General features: G+C 37.8%; 1 protein-coding gene and 1 long non-coding RNA gene across 3 annotated transcripts in view; one reads left to right on the top strand and one right to left on the bottom strand.

Annotated features, from left to right (window-relative positions):
• LOC140501675 (uncharacterized) overlaps positions 1 to 9,680 on the bottom strand; it is a 61,192-nt gene extending 51,512 nt beyond the window's left edge. Inside the window, exon 1 of the long non-coding RNA XR_011966318.1 lies at positions 8,670 to 9,680. This is a non-coding gene — a long non-coding RNA (uncharacterized lncRNA). The remainder of the gene's footprint in view (positions 1 to 8,669) is intronic.
• PIGN (phosphatidylinositol glycan anchor biosynthesis class N) overlaps positions 1 to 13,744 on the top strand; it is a 189,771-nt gene that overhangs the window by 72,330 nt on the left and 103,697 nt on the right. The window lies entirely within an intron of this gene.

The following is a 13,744-nucleotide window of genomic DNA, read 5'->3' as shown; positions in this document are numbered from 1 at the left end:
AAAATTCATAAATTAAACTAGAAAATAGAATTTAAGTTCTTCAAGACAGAAACCAGGATCTGCACAATGCTTCTAGTAGCTAAAGGGTTGAGTTTTCTTGGAAGGTCCTATGGTGTCAGTGTATTATAAAACTTTGGTAGGTATCATCATTAAACAGGGGTGGAGTGGAAGTTCTTTGGCATGGCAGAGTATCCATATGTTACTCCACCCTTTTTCTAGTATTTCTAATTTTTATTTCATGTTTTAATCATAGTATTATATTAACCCTGTAACATATTAATGCCCTCAACCCTCCTTATTTTACCCTACCTTGTAACAGAACAATACCCCCGCTGAGCAAACTGACCAACAAACTGAGCTCCCCTGACAGTTTATTTATGCTTTCTGCTTCATCTTCTCTTCTCTCCCTCTCTTCTACTCCCCGCTTCTTCCACCCCCTGCCGCCACCTTCTGCATATACTGGGAGGAAGAAAGTGTGTCTTGTCTGTTCTCCAGTACCAAAATTGGTTATTAAAAATTAGCCTGAGTTCAGCTACCTTAAGCAATTACTTTCATATAAATACTTTGTCATTGTGTATATTGTTCTCCTAGTTCTCATTTGCCAGTACTTTAATTAAGAAGTATAATTATTTTCAAGAATACAATAAGCAAAATTCATTTAAAAATCTCTCATCTAGATATACAAGTGGGCTGTGGAGAAAACCTCGAAAAACAGAGAACACATTTCCTCAATTACATGTATGTCAAAGGATGCCCCAGGCCAATTCTCATTGACTGTTTGCCACTTCTACACCCTCATCTGCACTGTTTGTTCATACTGCTCCCCCCCTTCAGTGTGAATTTCCTTCTCTCTGTGTGATCAGCTCTTCCTCCTCCTTCCTCCACCCTCCACTCACTAAGAGGAGAAGGGTCTTGACTGCCAATGATTGTCAGCCCTGGGTTCACCCCCCATCTCTAACCATTTGCTCTTGTTCTTCCCACATAACACCCTTCTTTTCTGCATTTGTTGTCTGCCACATTTGAAGTGCACTCCCTCTTTACCTCCTACCTCATGGAATCCCTAATTTTCTTCAAATCTCTGATCCCCTGTGACCTGCTATGTGAAGCCTTTGCTAACCCCCTAGGCTAGTGCCCCTTTTCTTTCCCTACACACAGAAAAATTCCATTGTAACTATTTTGTATATATGTACACACGTATGTGTGTATGTATTATACACATGTGTATGTACGTATTGTACATATTGTTGGCTCCACCCTATAGAATATAAGTGCCCCCTTCTCTCTGACACTGCCACCACTCTAGTGCAGGCCCTCAGCACCTCATGCTTTGATTATTGTAATGGTGGGTCTCCCTGTCTCAAGTCTTTCCCCATCCTCCACTCAATCACTAAAGTGATCTTCCTAAAGCACAGATCCCATCATGTCATCTCCTATTTATAAACTCCAGTGGCTTCCTGCTTCCTCCAGGAGCAAGTACAAAGTGCTCTGGCATTCAAACCCTTTCAAATCCTAGTCGCCTCCTCCCTCTCTAGTCTCACTTCTGTCTAGTGGCATCGGCCTCCTGGCTTTTCCATGAATAAGACACTCCAAATCTCAGCTTCGGGCATCCTCTCTGGCTATCCTCTATGCTTGGAAGGCTCTCCCTCCTCTTCTCTGACTACCGATCTCCTTGGCTTCCTTTAAGTGCCACCTAAAGTCCTCCCTTCTACAGGAAGCATTCACTTTTCTCTTTTGATTCTGGTGCCTTTCCTCTGTTCTTTCCTATTAGTCCCCTTTATGGGTTGGTTTGCATATATTTGTTTGCATATATTTGTTTCCTCCCACTAGATTATGAGTTCCTTGAGAGCAGGGACTGTCTTTTGCCTCTTTTTGCCTCTTCATTGCTTAGGACAATGACTGCCACGTAGAAAGAGCTTAATAAGTATCCATTGATTGATTGAAAATTGAAGGTTTTACTTCTGTCTTTGTAATCTCACACCTTCTGGTAGATAGAGTAATAGTTGCCTATTAAAGGTTTATTGATAGGTCAATTGATTTTCCTATCTATAAACTGTCCTAGACTCTTTTTATATGTCTGAATCATTTTTCTTTTTCAAGTCAAGTCAATAAGCATTTATTAAGCACTTATTATTTGTCAGGCACTGTGCTAAGCCTTGGGAATACAAATATGAACAGAAAAACAGTCCCTGCCCATGAGGAGCTTACATTTCTAATGGTGAAAGGCTACACATAACAAAGAGCTGGAAAAGGAGTGAGGAATGATGATACACTGACAATGTGGAAAAAGTCCTGTGGAGAGTCAGGACTACAACCTGGAGAGAAATGAAGACATGATTGGCCTGGGTCTCCTTTTTACAAGAGGGCGTATAGGGAGAGCCAGTTAGTAAGAGGGAGAGGGTGTAGGGATGAGGGTACTTCCAATGTAAGAAGTCATCTAGGGGTGGAGTGAGCTTTCAGGGTGAATATCTGTAGAATGATAGAAAAACTCTTTTGTAAAGTCAGGAGTGCAGCCTCTGGAGGAATGAAGGCCATTTTCTTCTGTTAAGTAGTTAAGAGCTTATATAATAAGTAGTATATTATCATCTCCTGTTATTTGCTTTAGTGTCTCAGGTAGAACTTGGATGTTCATTCAATTTGATTCAGTCTTCTTGTGTTCCAGGGCAGGCAGCTTCAGCACACAATGTGTGCTTTCCCTCCTCATATTCTGACTTTCTGTTCCTTATTTCTAAAACGTCTTTTGTACATATGCCATATATGTGTACATGCTGTATATGTGTACAGTTCTTCTAAAATCAATCAAGATTGGGCTTGATATCAAGATATCAGGACTGGATAAATAGCATATTTTGATTCAGCATTTTACAACATGACTTTTTCATGGAGCCAGAATAATTTGCAACAAAATGTTTGGTTATTGCCTACCAAAATAAGTTAGCAATAGGACACATTTCTCCAATTCTATTTTTGTATCCTCAGGAGTAACTCTTGGTGGGGTCCCAACCAGTGGGGGAAGGGAGAAGGGGAGAGATTGAGGAAGATGAGGATGCTGACCAACATGAAGTCAGCATGGTATGAAGATGATGTCCAGAAGTAAAGATAGTAGGTACATATTCAGGTGCGGCTATATAGAGGCGTATATTTTTCATTGATATGCCCAGTCGGCAATCTATATATAAATACATATATATGTATATATTTGTGTATCACAAACACACACCTACACACACGCAGAACTATACTCAAAGTTAGTAGAGCCTCAGAGAAGTTACATTATACTGGCCCTAGCCACCAAGAATGCAAACTTGTTTTATGATAAGTAGGACTTACTGCCATCCAGTCCCCTTCTGTTTATACAAAGAAAGTAACAGAATCAGGATAAAAAAATCAGGATGCCAAGAGTCACACCATTTTTAAACTATCTTCAAAAATTCAAATCTTCTTACTTTTGGTATGTTAAACTTTGTCCAGTGACCAAGTTGATGCACAGCTATACGAATTTAATGACATCAATGTTGACACTTTCACCATATGAGCAATACAGATACATAGAAAAGTCACAGCTAAGGACTAGCTCAGGGGTCTCCTTGGCATTGCCAGAATTGTTTTCATCACATGCTCAAAGACAACAAGAAGCCTCACTTGATGATATCCAAGCATGATCTTATATTCTCTGTACTTCTTAGTTAACTGTGTATGTCTCTGTGATGATATTATGTATCGTAGAGTGGTGGTTCTCAAAGTGTAGCTCTGATCCTTCCAGGGGTCTGCTAGGTTGAAACTATTTTCATAATAATACTAAGATATTTTCATTGTTAATACAGCAAATATCAGTGGATATAATCCACAGAAACAAAGCTTCTTGCAGGGCAGGGAATGCTCCCAATAATTTTTAAGAGTATAAAAGGATTCTAGACCAAAAAGTTTGAGAATTGCTGTTTTATAAATAGTAGGCACTCAGTAGCTCCTAGTTTTTAAAAATGAACATGTAAAATATAAATTTAGAAATAGATAAAATGGCAGATTCATATTTGCATTACAAAAGGATTCAATCCTAAGTTGATTTAAATAATGAGCTCCCGTAATGCATTTAAATATAATTTGGTTTTTTTAAAATTTGATTTCTATACAGCTTTTCAGGAACATGACTGTTAAATAAAGGGAGGTGCTGCTACAATGAAATTAATCATGAATTTTAAAAGGAGGTACTGAGAATGTATAGTATATCTTTAATAACCTAAGCATTTGACATACCCAGAGGCAAGTGGAAAAGTAGAAGCCTCACATAGCTGCCAAGACTATATGCCAAAGATCCAGATGCTCCTACTTACTGCAAAAATACTCCCAAAAACTGGCATCTGTCAGCTTTTAACATGATCTTAAAAGGGCAGGTAGCGTTGACGTTGTGGATTATATTCCAAAGAGGTCAGAGAGACGTGGAATCCTAGGTTGATTATTTTAATATGCTTTTAGATATATTACCACGACTTCAAAATTTACATTACATTATCTGAAAGTGGTTGTTTTGTGTGTTCCAGTTTACCTTTTATCCATGGGGAAGAAAAATGTATTTCTTTTTCATGAGCAGTTAGCTTCCTACTTGCAACTTCTATTAGAAGTGAGATGGATAGATTGGCAGAACTTTGGGTCTAGGCCTGCCTTTACCAACTTTAGCCAGCAGGTGGAGATGAGTGAATAGGCAGAGGACTCAAGAAGCATCAGCGACAGTGTGGGAGTAAAACTAACAAGTACAGCAAAAATTAGTTTATTTTTGGAAAAGAATCCGATGGGATTGGGGATAGAAGGTGGGCATGAATAGCAAAACCTTGTAAGAGGTGAGTGAAACAGCCTCCGCATTGATAGAGTTGGCCATAGAGAAGAAGGATCCAGAGGCTAATCTGTGAAATTCTTTAAAGGAGAGTGGAAAAAGATAGGGAACATTACATTTTGTTCCTAGTAGCAGAGAATATTATTTATAAAATTATGTGAGAGAATAAAACTCTGATTTTCTATGTCTGTATCATAACATTTAGAAAACAATACTTGGAGACTTGAAATACATATATTTAAATTTTAGCAAATGAATTTGGGTTCTCCATAAAATTAGAATTATGTTTCCTACTAAAAAGGCACATGTAAGGAGAATAGGCTCATTTCTAATAGGATTTTTAGAATATTTATCAAAAATACTTTTTGAAGTTATGAGTCTTCCTATATACTTAACTAATCTCATTATATAACCTTAAGTACATTTAATTTATTGTCCTTTTATTAAAGTAGAAAGTATATTACATACAATCTTCTTACCTCGAAATCATAAATCCTTCAGCCATAGGAAAATGTTGGGTCTGGTTAATGAGATGTTTTTTATACAGTTACAAGGAATAATAATTTTATCTTTCATTTTTCAAATGCCAAAATACTTCCATCTCCTAATATTTTTCTTAGAGCTTAAAAAAGGGAAACTTGGCCCATGAGATATCATTTTCATCTTTCCATTTAGAACTTGATGAAAAGACTAGAAGCTTCCTTGCTATGAAAGGAATTTTAAATGAATGAAAAATATTGAATAAATAGACTTTTTTATCCTTTTACTATTTTATACTTGGGTTGTTTATTTGTAGTTTGATGTTTTTCTTGATCCGTAGTTTCATCAGTGTACCTTTATACTTCCTTTGCCCATACAGATTACAGCCCCTTAATGTTTGGGTTCATTTGTGTGGGGGATTTTTTGTTTATTTTGTTTTTTAAGATTAAGAAACATTTATTTATTTATTTTTGTGGGGAGGCAATCAGAGTTGAGTGACTTGCCCAGGATCACGCAGCTAGTAAGTGTCTAAGGCCATATTTGAGCTCAGGTCCTACTGACTCCACACCCGTGCTCTGTCCACTGTGCCACCTAGCTACCCACAGCCCTTCAATGTTGAATAACTTTCTTTGGCCAAGAAATTCAGTACTTACTGACTGATCTTCTGGGTACCATGTTCTCCAAAATCAGCTAGACTGATTGTCTGATACCAGATAAACTCAGTTTTGATGCTAGGCCTATACTGAAAGCTTTTGCATCTTGACAAGGTCTGACAGGACTTCCTCTTTGCTGGTGTACCCTCCAGTCACACAGGGTCACCTCCACACACCATGAGATATCAGAATAGGAATTTAGTGGAGGCAAATATCCTTCTTTTAACTATAGTGCCAGATCATAGATCTAGAGCTATAAAGGGACCTTAAGAGTTTAGATCTAGATTGCTCCATTTTATACATAAGAAAACTGAGGCCCATGCTGTTGAAATGACTTGCTCAGTCACACATGTAGTGAGTTGCAGTTCACACTTAGGTCCTGTGCCTTCAAATTCATCTGTTTTCCACTCTACTAGTGGATGCACTGTGGAGATACTCAGGTCAGAGACTGGAGTAAGGAAGATGGACTTATAAAAAAAATTACCTCCTAAAAGATTTTTAAAAAGATTGGTCTAATGAGATTCATTCCCTTTGAAGTATTGCTTTCTGGGGAAAGTTTGTCTCAATTTCCAGCTGGTGCTGTACCTTCTGTAATATTTGTCTAGACCTGGGGGAAGATCACTGTGTTAATGAACATAGCAGCCAAGGGTATAGATTTAAAAGAAAGACACATAGAAGATTTTTTCCCCCTCTATCATTTCGTCTCAAGTATATATTTTAAGTATTCCTTTTACTTCTGCATTTCTGTGGTTTTGCGATCTCATAGAAACTCATTATCCTCCAATGCTGGATTGTCACCTGCTCACTCTTTCTTATGCTAGGCAGCATAAGGGTTGCCTATTGATTATCAAGGCAGCTTGATTACCTAGGTAGCTAGATGACACAGCGGATAGAGAGCTGTTTGCAATCAGGAAGACCTGAGTTCAAATCCTACCTCAAAGCATGCTCCGTGACCCTGGGCAAGTCACTTAACCCATTTACCTCAGTTTCATCATCTATAAAATGGAAATAATAGCGCCTACCTCCTGGGGAGGATTAAATGACACAATAATTGCAAAGCACCTAGCATGGTTCCTGGAACAGAGTAAGTGCCATATAAATATTAGCTATTATTTATATCATCCTTATGACTGTGTGACCAGCCTATATCCCTTTCCAGTCATAAATAACTCAGATGCAGCTTCTCCTCCGCAGTTCTGCATTTGTAATGTTTCAGTCTATTCACACCCACTGTATATCTCTCCATTTCCCCTTGGATGCCCTGTAAATTTAATTTTCAGATAATGTGATTTTCTTTAACTTCCAGTCATACAGTATGACAGGAAGAATTAGGGACAGCGACAAGGATTGAAGCTGTTATAGGTTAAATACCTTCTCTGCAACTTAACAGTCATACAGAGTTCCTCAGAGCCCTAAGAACTTCAGTACTTCCCCAGGGTCACAGAGCCAGTTAGTGTGGGTCAGAGATGGGTCTTGAGCCCAGATCTTTCTGACTCTGAAGCCACTTCCTCTCAGATACTGCATTCTACCCCTGAAAGGAAGAATACTGATGCTAAAAATAGAGGCCTTTGTTTTAGGGAGAAGCAGGGGTTCATTAAAAGCATCACACAATTTTCAAAGACAATCCAGCAGCTCTCCTCAGTAAGAGGGCCTATAAAATGGTACTAATTATTAAAACACAATACTTATATTTTCTTAATGATCTATCCCTATCAGCTTTGATTTCTAGATATCCATTACACTTCAGATGAATAATCTTGTTTTATGTTTATTCATATATCTTTCTCAATCCACTGATGTAGAGGGAAAGTGATATTTGATAGATGTCACTGAATCGGTTGAATACAAAGAAACTTACAGGTCTAAATTCAGGTGACGGTAAGAAGGTAATAGTTGTTCATTCTTACAGGTGTGAGACAAATTAAGAGAAGTTCAAGTAGAGATGCAGACCTCCTCAGCCTTAGGGTAGGTGGGGATGTTGCCAGTTGGCCCATGGAAAGGAAGGGAACTCATCAGAAACAGTAACTGGGAAATGCAGTGTTTGCTTCTGTTGCTTCCTACAAATGAGGAAGCTCAGAGCAGGGTAGGATCTTCCAGAATCCTGAGAAGAAATAACAGTGGTGGAAATGGAAGCTCTCTCCTGGTCATCAGTGTTGATGACTCAAATCTTGCACTCCTGAGGAAGTTCAGCAACGAGTACTGTAGCTTGATTGTGTGATACCACTGGATTTAAAGAGGGAATAATAAGAGAGGAAATGAGTTGGGGGGGGAATGGAAGAGGGAAGAAGGGAGAATTAAGAAAGAAAGAAGGTAAAGGGAATGATGAGAGATCATTGTGCAGGCAAGTGAGTATAAAGTCCATGTTTGTAGCCCTAAGTCATTGGTTAAAGATATGGGATTTAAAAAATTTTAATTTCCAATTAACAAGCATTTTATTTTCTTTCCCTCCTACCCTGCCACAGAAAAGAGAAAAGCAAAAACCCTTGTAACAGATATGCATAGTTGAACAAAACAAATTCTTACATTGTCTATCCTTGTATGTTCAAAAATGTATATCTCATTGTGCATCTTGAATCCATCACCTTTCTACTAAAAGGTGAGGAGCAGAGATCATCATCTATCCCCTGGAATTATGTTGTTAATGCTCCTCTTGCTCTGTTTGTCTGCCACCATGTTGTAAAGAGTGAAGAGAAATCATTCAAATAACATACCTGGTCACTGGATTCAGATGGCTCTGCAGGAGAAGTGAGGCTGGTGACCTGCACAGCCCTCCCTCACTCAAAACGAAGTCAAGTGCAAGTCATGTCATTACTTCTCTGATGTCATGGTCATCTTCGGCCACGAAGGACGAACACACACACTGATGTATAATAATATTTCTCAGAGGTAGCTTTTAACCACTTAAAAACAACTATAAGTAGCTGCATGAGAAGTTGTTCATTGTCTTTTCTCTCAGTTTGCACTGATTGTTGCCAACTATAAGAAATAAACCATGATGCAGTAAATGTGGAAATGGTCCAGAAGCTTTCCAGGAAAATGCACCTCCTTTCAAATGATACGCTTTAGGAGGGAAAACTCAAAATATTTGAGCATTTACACATTTGTATTAGAGACAAATCCTTGGTAATACAGAAGTTAATGAGGTTTATTTTTCCGTCACTTGAAAGGAACTCTTCTGCCCTCTTTCTTAAAGTTTTCTCTTACCTTCAATTGTCTCATGTGAGGCTCCAGCTGTCCTTTCATCCAACCAGAGCTAAAATAGTTTTCTCTAGAGGACTTAGGCGCTATTTTCTGAGTAGAATATCTTTCCCCTCCTACTGATCTCTGATTGACCCCATCTGTTCTCCTCTTCCTTGTCGAGTCCTCCTAGCTTTCTGATAATATACCTGGCAGGAGTTTCTTTAGCATTTCTCTTACCCCTCACCCCCGTTGCCATATTTATTCTTTTTGTACCATAAATAAATTATGTAATGTCCAGAAGTAGTTTGTGTTCTCTAGTATGCCACATTCTTAAGGAGGAATAGAACAAGATAGTTTTTTTCCTCAAAGTAGATAAGACTTTCCCCCTTTCTTTCTGAAATGTCAGTGATGTTGATGGGATACTTGGACCCCAAGTCTAAAATCACATTTCTCTCTAAAAATCACATTTCTCCCTAGCCTTAAAGTACTGTCCCAGGCAGTTTCTCCCCAGCCCAAGGACAGCCTGCCCTAGCAAAAACCGTTATCTCCCTTCCTACTAGAGTAGCCAGCTGTGCCTATAGAATTTATTAGTTTGAACCAGCTGTGTACTGGCTGAATTGACTATGTACTGGGTCATAATGACATTTACTACTCACTGACCAATCATACGTGTCCTAGACTTAGATATACGCATACTCCCTTACATTTATCTTGTCTAACAAGACATTGATGAGAGCAGCCTGGTATTACTTAGTCCTGACTGTTTGTTGACTTAGTGATATTTCAGGCCTAAAACTATACCTCCATGTAGCCCCCTCCCCCTTGGACTATTTCTCAATGAACTCTGGGTAAAATACTTGTGCAGTAGATATTAAAAGGGCATATTCCTTTAAGAACTAATCATTCCTTAACCACTCTCTGTTCCCTCCCTGAATCACCGAGTCAGCAGACTTGGCACATGTTATACTATAGAATATACTATATAAACTTTACCTGTATCCCATTCAAATAGAAGGGTCCCTAAGAACTCTTGCCCACCGAAAAGTGTAATGAATCTTTACCACCTTGACCCCAACACTGCTTGAGTCCGTGAAATTCTTTTCCAGATGGCGCACACAGGGAACTCCAGCCTTGGGGTTCCTCTATCTCCTCAGCCCTCATCAGTGTCATATTTATTTCTTGAGCTAGATTAGAATTAATTTGACTTAGAGGAACAATTCATAAGAGCTGTTTACATTTTATTTTAAATAATTCTTATGCCTGCTATAGTGTAATAAGTACTAACCTTGAGAGTCAGAAGAGACATGGTTTGGAAAGTTTCTCTACTTCTGTGACCCTTCTAGCAAGTGCCTGAACTTCCCTGGCATCTCAATTTCCTCATCTGGAAAATGGGAATAATACTTGAAGTACCTTCCTCATGAGATGAAGATCAAATGATCTTTATAAGTGCTTTGCAAACTTTAAGGAGCTTTCTAAATTTGATTATTATTTTGCCATGTTGAAATAAATTTTGTTTTAAAATAGTTCTTTTTCTCAAGGCATGTAGATAAGAAAAAAACTAACAAAAGGCATTGCATATATACTGATGGTTGCACCTTTCAAGTGCCAACCTACCTGCTCATTTTTGAATCTTTTCAAATGCAAATATTATGGCGTCTCCTGCCTCTGAACAAGAAGAAGTATGTTGTATAGGTCAGTGATGACTCAGTCTAGCACCATAGCTGGATTAGGAATAAACACAAGATTTTGAATTAAAGTTGGCTTTTATTTCTTTATTCAGTTCTCATCCTCCCATCAAATTACAGTCATAAATATGTGCATGGGATTATAGATTTTGAACTGTGAGGGACCTCTGAGGTCATCTAATACAACCCCCTCATTTTACTAGTAAGAAAACTGAGGCCCAAGGAGGATAAGTGACTTGTTCATGCTTATATAAATCATAAATGACAAAGCAAGGTAGAATTTAAACCCAGGTACTCTTGACTACAAACCCAAAATATTTTCCACTATACTTAACTATATCCTTCCTCCCTTGGGTACTTAGAATAAGTAAGAGTATGGGACAAGGTGAGGCTTTCTTGATTGATTGTGGCAACAAGCATTTATTAAAACACCTGCTTTTTGCCAGGCACTGTGCTAGACCCTGGGCATTGAAAAAACAAAAACAAAACAAATCTTGCCTTCACTCTGTTTTTAGTCTTTGGGTAGGAAACAAGATGTATATATAGTATATCTATCTATCCACACATACAGGATTTTTCAAAAGTCTTAGTGCATTTTTAAGCTATTAAAGCTCTTTCTGTCTATCCATGTATATACATTTATCTGTCTGAGAGATATCTATCATATATGTATAAATGTATATAATGTGTATACATATGGGTAGATAGATACCATGTATCTTTATTATCATCATGTACACTTATCAGCAAAATTTGCACTCTAAATATAGTTATATTTACTTCTTTGTAAATCATGTGCATGGTACTATTCCACTAATAATTACATACTTGAAGACATATAAAAATAAAAATTTAAAAGTATTTTGAAACTATTATTTTAACGATAGAAAAATCCATTTGTTCTTACTAAAAATATATTTTGATGAGAACAGTGTGAAAGAGTATTCTTCATTATAAATTATACTTAAACACTCTGTAATATTGCAAATCTATAGATCTAGAAAATAGCAATATCTGTATATCATATGTATGTATTTGGGGGAGGGCACTAGAAGCTAAGATGATCAGCGGATGATCAGCCTTACGTAGAAGGTTCTATTGGAGCTGACTTTTCAAGGAAATTAGGGATTCTGAGAGATGGCATGAGTAAGAACAGGCATCAGGGACAGTGAGTAGAGAATAATGGAGATAGATGGAATGTCATGAGTGAGAAATGTTAAGTCCAGTTTGAATGAACAGTAGAATGTGGGGTGGAAATAATGTATGTTTGGAAAGGTAGGTTGTAAAGGGGTTTAAATGCCAAACAGATAACTTCATATTTTATCTTAAAGGTAATAGGGAGCCACTGAATTTTATTGAATAGGGGATTGTCATGGGCAGACTTGTGCTGTAGGAAAATTGCTTTGGCAGTTCTGTAGATGATGGATTTGAGAGGGGAGAGATTTGAAACTGGGAAACCCATAAGGGATGATGAGTACCTTTTAGTGGTGACCATGTGAGTAAAGAGAAGGGAATGGATGCTAGATATATGGCATGAGGGAGAGTGAGAAGTAAAGGATATTACAGACCTAGTTATTAGGAAGAATAGTGCTGTAGCTAGAGAAAGGAAAGTTTAGAAGAGGGATGGGTTTGGGGGGAGGGAAGATAATGAGCTTTGTTTTAGACATGTTGAGTTTAAAATGCTTATAGAACATCCAGATAGTGATGTACAACTAGAGCTCTGAAGAGGTATGAACTGAAGAGCTATGAATAGGAGGCTGAACACACACACACACACACACACACACACACACACACACACACATATAAGAACTAATGAGATCACCTTGTGAGGGACTATAATGGAAAAATGAGGAGAGGAGTCTAGGACAGATCTTTTGGGCCAGCCAAGTAGGGGCGTGATATAGATATGCCAATGAGCCTGAGAAAGCATTGTCAAACCAGTATTAGGAGAGAACAAAGAGTCCAGAAAGAGAGCTTGGTCAGTCATGTGATATGCTGTAGAGAGGCTAAGAAGGATGAGGATTATATGTATCAAGTATGAGAAAGTTGATGAGAAACAAAGGGAAAAAAACCCTTTACCAACTTTAAAATCTTGTATAAAGGTCTGTTATTATTATATTTATTAATGATAATAAGTAAAATTATAAAGTCATAGAAATCCTTAAAAAATAATGATTGAAAAGGGCTTTAGACCAAGTTCATACTGCATCAGAGGTGTTTTTAGAGTTAGATCTTCTACTAATAATACTAACTCACATTTATTTAATTTTGGGGTTGAGGATGGGGGCAGGATCCATGATTTTATTGGTGTCTCAGAGAGCTTCTGGTTAATAAGATAACTCACTCAACAAATGCAGATGTGCAGCTTATTTAGTTTTAGAGTGTGGCCAACTGGTCAAGGGACTTGCCCAGGATTACAGAATTTGTATGTGTCAAAGACTGAACCTGAACCTAGGTCTTTCTGTTTCTAAAGCCAGCTTTTTCAACATGACTCTTTCCCTGCAATCAAGCTGGTCTCACCATCCCTGACATTAATTCCTCCATCTGTGGCTTTTGTTATGCTCTTTACCTAGTCCTGGAATTGCCCACCTCACATTTTCATCGAAATCCTTCCCATCCTTTAGAGCGCATTTCTTTTTCTACATAACCTTCCCTCACTACTCTGATCCCTAGTGATTTCTCTCCTTATATGAACCCTTGAGTTCCTGTCGCATGGATAACCTGTACCACAGCACTAAGCTTTTGATTATGTACTTTTTTTTTTACTTTTGTACTTGTATCATCAGTACCCCTCACATTGGCCAGCCTACCTCATAAATGAGTGTTAGTTGATTTAATTATTCCGTTTTGTTTCTTTGTATATGTTATTTCATATTTTCAACTTAATTATAAATTCCAGGATCTTTTAAAAAATCCTT

This window comes from Notamacropus eugenii, chromosome 4, assembly GCF_028372415.1.
Source record: "Notamacropus eugenii isolate mMacEug1 chromosome 4, mMacEug1.pri_v2, whole genome shotgun sequence".
Lineage (NCBI taxonomy): Eukaryota > Metazoa > Chordata > Mammalia > Diprotodontia > Macropodidae > Notamacropus > Notamacropus eugenii.
This window is presented reverse-complemented; position numbering and strand designations above follow the sequence as displayed.